This window comes from Theropithecus gelada, chromosome 2 (genome assembly GCF_003255815.1).
Source record: "Theropithecus gelada isolate Dixy chromosome 2, Tgel_1.0, whole genome shotgun sequence".
Taxonomy (NCBI): domain Eukaryota; kingdom Metazoa; phylum Chordata; class Mammalia; order Primates; family Cercopithecidae; genus Theropithecus; species Theropithecus gelada.
The window spans coordinates 124,916,338-124,924,783 of record NC_037669.1 but is presented as its reverse complement, the minus strand read 5'-3'; the positions used below and the strand labels follow the sequence as shown (position 1 = coordinate 124,924,783).

Sequence of the window (8,446 nt, the reverse complement as noted above, 5' to 3'; positions counted from 1 at the left end):
TTGACTGATTTATCACATCATTACACAGCCATCCTGCATCTGCACTTTGTTTGTGGAATGGTATAGCTTGACAATAACAAATCACTATGTCCTCTGTTGTTGAGAATGTTAGAAGAAAGACAACTCACACACACAAAACAAAATGGTGCTGGAATGCTAAGATGCATTTGACTTCTGCATTAGCTATTCATCAGTCACACTTGTAATCATTTAGAACTTTTTCATCTCCAAGATTTCAAAATCTGTCTTCTCACTCGTTCCTCCTGAATCTATTCTGCTTTGATTCTGTGATAGTGAAACTGGAGAGTTCCCTGGCAGGATGTGCTATAGGGGTGTGGCTCACTCCTTTGGTCACCTCACTGCCCAGACGCTCAAGCCTATAGGGGGAGCATGTAGAGGGTCAGGTGCAGAGGCCCTGGAGAGTGCTTTGGGGCTCCAGCTCCACAGCAGCATCTACAGGTGGGTTTCTATGACTCCTGAAGCCCAAGCAGGCATGTGTTACAGTGTGCTCTTTCAGCTTTGCTGTCTGTAGATGGCTTGTGTTAATTAGCTCAATAGACCTTCTGCCTTATCACAAGGGCAGGGGGACCGGTGTGACAGCCTGAGTTCTTGCCCAGTGTACTGGAATAATCGGATCACACTTGGATTGGAAGGATGAGTGCAAGGTTTTATTTGAGTGGTGGAGGTTGCTCTCAGCTAGATGGAGATGGATGGGGAGCTAGAAACAGAAGATGGAGTAGGAAGGTGGTCTTCCCCTGGAATCCAGAGGCCCACTGCTCAGACTCTTCTCCGCCCCTGGCTGAACACCCTTCTGTGTCCAGACATCCTTTCTCTTCTGTCTTTCTCTGCATTGCCACCCTGACCCTCTGTTCCTCTGGATGTTCAGCTGCTTGTGTCTGTGCCCACTAAGGTCTCGGGTTAATATGGGCACAGGATAGGGGGTGTAGCAGGAAAAAGGCAATTCTTTGGGCCTGCGAACAAAAATTCCTGACCTCATTTGGGGGCCAGGGGTCTTCAGGCTTGAGGGTGGAGTCTTTGCCAGGGAACCACCGTCTTCTACCCAGAATTTCCCTGTCTTCTGTCAGTATCAATAGGTAGGCCTCAGAAATCAGTTCACCTATATAATATACTTGGTTCTGATTGGTAGTGACCTCTGACTTTATATAAACAGATTTTTATATTCGCAACCTATAAGTTGATCCTGTTGATTTACTCAAAATGCCGATGGTCAGAATAACTAGAACTCCTAAAAAAGTTAGGAAACTCTGGCAAACTCCTCATTTTCTGATGCAAATTGTGGGTTTGTAGCAAAAATTTTTAAAAAATCAAATAATTGTCTTTTGTAGGTTCAGAGAAATACTTATTTTGCTTCTGTTTAATTTCCAGGTGCTGATATATACAAAATTCCCAGGGAAAATAAATATCAAAGTGTGATATTTTCTTCAAATGACTGCAATTACAGAAAGTATATGATTGCTTTTGGTTTCTGACAGTCAATATTCCATTAACTGAATCAAACTTGGATTTGGTAAGACTTTTTAAATGATACATTATTATCTCTATTTTTAACAATTAAATAAAGGAATACTCTGAAAATGTATATTGAAAAAATCATTAAAGCACTCAATTATTTTATTATGGTAAATTAGCTTCATTAATTTGAAAATAGAGTTTAATATAGTTAGCATCCTTTTCTAAATGCCTTGCTCAATCTACTTGGAATAATTTTCAACTGATTGTAAGAAACCAGTTGGGAATTGTTGAGCTGATGTTATAAAAATTGCACTTTTAAGAATTCACCAGTGTTAACTATTATTACTTAAAACATCAGTTTCAGGGTATTGCTTTAATTACTAGGTATAGAATATTATAATAAAATCACTTTCTTTTTATTTTATGAATTTTTCTTATTATCTTCTAGGCATCTCCCTTAGTATTTAAACATTGCCTGAAAATATGCACAGTAATTTATAAAACTGTTGTTATGGGAACAAAAGTAGCTGATGTAAATTATTCATAGAGTGTCTTTGAGTATAAAAAATCAGGTAGTTCTCAACCACATTTGTTAAAATGTATCATAGTTTCCATTTCTGTCACTTATTTGCTCTTGTTAAAAAGTAATCCTAACGAAAGACATGTTTCTATAGCAACTTTAGTAATACATACATACATGTATACACATATAAATATACATATTATAACTGAACAACAGATGTAGATTTATTGACAGATTATTATATGATTGTGGACTGACAGATAAAACATGTATGCTCCAGTGTTCAATAACTTTGAAATTTGTCCATTCAGCTTATATAATCACAAAACTCATTATCTAATGTAACAGAGACCATTATTAAAATATCATTGGTGGAGACATTGCTGTTGCTGTTCATGAGCCTGTGGTGTGGCTCTGCAGGACCGGGACCTTAAAGATAGCCACAATGGGAGAAAACGATGATAATGGAAAAAAAAAGAGGCTGCCCTTAAGGCCAAAATCTGTCATCAAACTTAGCATTATTTTGGAGATTCTGTATTCCATGGGACACATTCTTAAAGAAACAGATCAAGCTGGATGAAGGCTGGGTACCTTTGGAGATGAGATAGTTCAACAGGTTGAATCATCTAACAATGGTGTTTAATGTAATTGTAGAAGCATTGAGCAAATCCAAGGCAGAACTTATGGAAATCAGTGAAGATAAAACTAAAATCAGAAGGTCTCAAAGCAATCCCTTCGGTGAAGTGACTGATAAGTATAAAAATGATGTAAAAACAACAACAAAAACAGATCGGTTTGTATTAAAGGCTTCCCAACTGATGCAACTCTTGATGACATAAAAGAATGGTTAGAAGACAAAGGTTAAGCACTAAATATTCAGATGGGAAGAACATTGCATAACTTACTTAAGAGATTGAGTTTTGCCATGTTTGATAGCATTGAATCTGCTAAAAAGTTTGTAGATACCTCTGGACAGAAGCACAAAAACACAGACTTGCTAATACTTTTCAAGGAAGATTACTCTGAAAAAAAAAAGAAGAAGAAGAAAGAAAACAAATAAAGTGTAAGCTAAACTAAGAGCTAAATGAGGAAGATGCTGAAATGAAATCTCTAGAAGTCAAGATTGGATGCTTGCTGAAATTTTCAGGTGACTTAGATGATCAGACCTATAGAGAAGATTTACACATCCTTTTCTCAAATCATGGTGAAATAAAATGGATACACTTTGTCAGAGGAGTAAAAGAGGGGATAATTCTATTTAAAGAAAAAGCCAAGGAAACATTGGGTAGGCCAGGCGCGGTGGCTCAAGCCTGTAATCCCAGCACTTTGGGAGGCCGAGACGGGCGGATCACGAGGTCAGGAAATCGAGACCAGCCTGGCTAACACGGTGAAATCCCGTCTCTACCAAAAAAATACAAAAAACTAGCCGGGCGAGGTGGCGGGCGCCTGTAGTCCCAGCTACTCGGGAGGCTGAGGCAGGAGAATGGCGTAGACCCAGGAGGTGGAGCTTGCAATGAGCTGAGATCCGGCCACTGCACTCCAGCCTGGGCCACAGAGCAAGACTCTGTCTCAAAAAAAAAAAAAAAAAAAAAAAAAAAAAAAAAAAAAAAAAAAAAGAAACATTGGGTAAAGCCAAAGATGCAAATAATGGTAACCTACGAATAAGGAACAAAGAAGTGAGATGAAAAGTACTAGAAGGAGAGCTGAAAAAAGAAGCATTGAAAAAAAGTATAGAAGACCAGCAAGAATCCCTAAACAAATGGAGGTCAAAGGGTCGCAGATTTAAAGGTAAAGGAAAGCGTAATAAAGCTTCACAGCCTGGGTCTACTAAAAGAAAATTACACTTTCTGAGCAAGTAAAGGAAATTTGCTAGTGGCAACGAAAATGGTGCAACGGGACCTGTGAAAAGAGCAAGGTAAGAAACAGACAAAGAGACAGAAAAGAGAAAATGGTGATGGAGACTAGTAGTTTAGTAAACCAAATTTTTATTTGTTTCAAATAGGTTTTAAACAGCTTTTCTTTTGAAGACCTTTTAAAAAGGAAACCAAATTGGGTCCACTTCAATGTCCACCTGTGAGAAAGGAAAATATTTTTTGCCATTTAACTTGTCTTTTTTTTCTGTTATCCAGATTAGAAATATTTTTTGAATGTGTAGTTCAGTTTGTGTTATTTCAGGTGATTCAAATATCAAAAGGAAGATTCTTCCTAAATTGTCTTCATAATATGAAAATGTATTAGTAAAAACTAATATAATATATACTATATGAAACTAATAAAATATATACTACATGAAAAGAGCAAAAAAACCCTCATTTGTTGTTAAGGAACTACATAAATCAAATTTTGCAAACATTAACAAAATTAATATTATCTTTATTGAAAATAAGGCTTGTGAAAGCAAATTCTAATGCAACCTTAAAATGCATGACTGCTGACCTGTTTCCAAGAATATGCTCTTCTCAATATTTCTTGAAATATCTCTGTGTTGATAATGCTACATAATGTTAATCTGAAATACGTTACAATCTCCATAATGACACTGAGACTCACAGCACAAGCAGATCAGAGAAATTATTCCAACCAAAATAGTCTCACATATTTTTTAGTTTTCTTTCTTTAAATCTTACCCCATACTTTTTAAATTTATCTTGTTCATTCTCTTCTGTCCCATTCTCCATGAAAATACATTAATGTCTTCATTCTTTACTCTTGAACAAGAATTTGACTGCATACTCTCCAAGCTGACATCACGCCTCTCCCACATCATGCCTCTTCCTCCATGACAGAAGGATTTATAAGATTGGGTTATTTGTTTTATTTGTTACTCTATTCTATTTGTTATTCTATTTGATATTCATCAATTATCTCAAGCAGAATAAGTGTAGTCAAAAATCTCAATCACACTGTTAGTTTTTAAATTGCTTTTTAATCTTACGGATATGGGAAATAGAACATTTGCCTAATATAGGACTATTAATTAAAGAATGCTGATGTAAATTGGTTGTCAGTAACATGTATGCATGTTACTTGAAACAGAATCCTTACAACCTCCACCAACATTTTATTTAATTTTATAAGCTAAGATACTGAAATAATAAAAATGAGGACGAGGAAGTAAAAGCCAGCACCATGTAACAAAAGAGCAAATTTCCTAACACAGTTCTAAGAATTTTGAGGATATAGACATGTATCCTCATTGGGCTTCATCACTTATGTTTGGTATAGACAGTGATAAACAAGATATAAAAATATGTGTCAGAGGTGTTAATACTTCATTATACGTTGCTAAATATGTTTTGCTTCATGTATATGTTCTTTTAATATGTATTCAAAATTGGCCCTCTTGAGATATTTATTTCTTAATTAATCAAGACAAACATCACATTTCCCTTCCTAGTTATTTCTATGTATGAAAAATAAATGTCATGCTTCACCAAAATGAAGAACTTCCCAAAGTGCATTTACCTCTATTAATTCTAAAATATGCCAATAGACGCACCATAGAAAACTGTAAAAATTAATGTCTGAGGTTGATTTAAACAAAGTTAAGTTTTCTTTAATTCTGGACTTTTAAGAAAGCAAGTTTTATATGGTAGGATGCATTTTGAATTTAAGTAGGAAGGCATTATGTACAGCTTCTCCAACATTATTTGTCCAAGAAAATCCCTCACATCTGAAGTTTTCTGACTTTACTTTGAAAAATATTTCTCTACTTCTTTTTTATCTTTAATATGTCTCCTTTGAACTTTTGTATGAGCATATGAAGTGTTATATAATGAATGATTAATTTATTTAACATATTTTTTATTTTGTACATACTACTGGTCATGCACACTGCAAGTTTCTAGAAATACAGACACGCATGAAAGTGTTCCTGCTGCTGAGAGCTTATATTCCAGCCGAGGAGAAAGTCAGGAAGTCAGGTAAATACACAATTATACACAGTGGTATGTGTTGCACTACAGCTTGAAAGTGGGATCCCAGAAAACCTGGGAAAGTGTTTCACCCGACAGGTATGTGCCGGTCAACAAAGGCTTCTCTGAGTGGTGACATGAAGATGAACTTAAAATGATAGGTAAGGATTACCTATGGGATGTGGAAGAGGTGATGGCAAAGAGGATAAAACAATTCCTAGGCCAAAAGAGTAGCAATGACTGAGCCCAGAAGTGAGCTAGTCTGCCCTAGAGAGTAAATCTCATATGCAGTAGCTCAGAAAAGCAGGACATTCTTAGTCCACAAGGTGAAGATACTGAGATGAGAGATACAAGCCAGGGCCTGATCTCCAAGATACTGAGATGAGAGATATAAGCCAGGGCCTGATCTCCAAGATACTGAGATGAGAGATATAAGCCAGGGCCTGATCTCCAAGAGCCCAGAGCACAAAACTAGACCAGTAGAAGGGATCAGAGGGCTGTTGAGAACCAGTGAAGGTGCTTAAAGAGAGAATAACAAGATGATATGTATGTTTTAGGAAAGTCGCTCTAGAAATCTGGAAAACGGATTGTAAGATCATGGCTAAAAAAAAGTGAGGTAGGTTTGATGTGTCAGGGATTCAAGTAAGAGATAAAGGGACATCCCAATGAAGTCAGAGACAGTCTTTATACTAGTTAGATATATGCTGCTAAATGTATAACATAGCTAGGATATAAAAATTTGTAGGTAAAATATGTGTTATTTTTTCACATATAGGAATCATTTGTAATATCCATTTATAAAAGAAAGTGTTTTACTCTTTTGACATGTTTTTATGTCATTTGGTTAATTTTAGTTTTGAAAACCTTATTCATAAAAATGAAAGGAAGCATGCAAAATAGAAATGCAATAGGGCGGGGCGCGGTGGCTCGCGGGTGTAATCCCAGCACTTTGGGAGGCTGAGACGGGAAGATCACAAGGTCTGGAGATCGAGACCATCCTGCCTAACATGGTGAAACCCCATCTCTATTAAAAATAGAAAAAAATTAGCCAGACATGGTGGAGGGTGCCTGTAGTCCCAGCTACTCGGGAGGCTAAGGCAGGAAAATGGTGTGAACCCAGGAGGCGGAGCTTGCAATGAGTCGAGATAGTGCCACTGCACTCCAGCCTGGGAAATAGAGTGAGTCTCCATCTCAAAAAAAAAAAAAAAAAAAAAAAAGAAAAGAAAAGAAAAGAAAAGCAACGCAATATGTAATATTATACAATGCCATGATTCTATCACTGGAATATGAAATTGAAATATTGCCTTACACTAATCAAAATTAACATTGTAAAAGCATATTCCTTCCATGGCAGGCTTTTAAATAGTTCCTTTTATGGTAATTCTATTAAGTATTCCCTTGTAAAGTAAATTGGAATATTTTTAAGTCTACAATAGATTGCATTTTACAAATTTGCTGTTTTGTTCCTTCTATTTTACACTCTAAAATACAAAATGGGCTTCCAAAACCCTTTTTAAAAAAAATAGTAGAATTTAATTATATGGAAATTACACCCCCTCACACACAAGCACATATACTGTCAATAGAATTCTACTGAATAATTTATTCAATTGACCCTCTATTGATACATAGTTTATTTCTAATCTTTGCTTTTAAGGACAATGGTGTAAAATGCTGCATTGCCCCACAAGCATTTGCGTACATATAAGATTATATATATAGGAAGTATATGGATGGCTAAATCTAATAATATGTTTTTTAATTTTAATTTTGATAGATATTACCAAAATGCCCTTCAATTGCACCTATTTATTCTACCATCTACACAAGCTGAGAATGCCTGCTCTCCAACAACCTCACCAATATGTAGCATTACCAAATATTTTCATCTTTTTAATATGACAGGTGAAACATATTGTTTTGACATTCATTGTTGAATTATGGAAGAGGTTGAACAACTTTTTCAGGACCATTATAATACCCAGGCTGAGAAGACGACGTAGAGCTAAAACGCAGTCTACATTTTCCCAAGCTGTGCGTGGTGATGGGAGCTTTAGCTACTGGCAAAGAAAGGCTTTGTTCTAATTCACAGCAGGGTATCACAATAGTTAGTGGGGGCGCTAATTTGCTTACGTATTATTGACTGATATATATGAAATTATTCAAATCTGTTTTATTAGTCTGCTTTTCTAATGTTAAGCATATTTATCTTTTGTCATGTGAGCTGAAAATAAATTTCATAATTTTTTGTTTGCTTGTTTTATTTAAAATTATGGTACTACTTCCATCATATAAAAGTTTTAAATTTTCATGTATAAAAATGTGTCACCTTTTCCTTTTTGACTACTGTTATGCTTATAAAGATATTCCCCTCTCTAACATTAGAAAATATTTACCCATATTTCTGTTTCTATTTTCACAGTTACATTTGTATGCTAAAAATTTGATCCATCTGGAATACATTTTGATGTAGGAGCAAGCTAGAAATGAGTTTTATTTTATTTCCAAATAACTAGTCATTTTCTCCCTCATTTAA

General features: G+C 35.5%; 1 pseudogene; it reads left to right on the top strand.

Moving 5' to 3' along the window:
- The first annotated feature begins 2,441 nt into the window (after positions 1 to 2,441).
- LOC112619380 lies at positions 2,442 to 3,951 on the top strand (annotated as a pseudogene).
- The last annotated feature ends 4,495 nt before the right edge of the window (positions 3,952 to 8,446 follow it).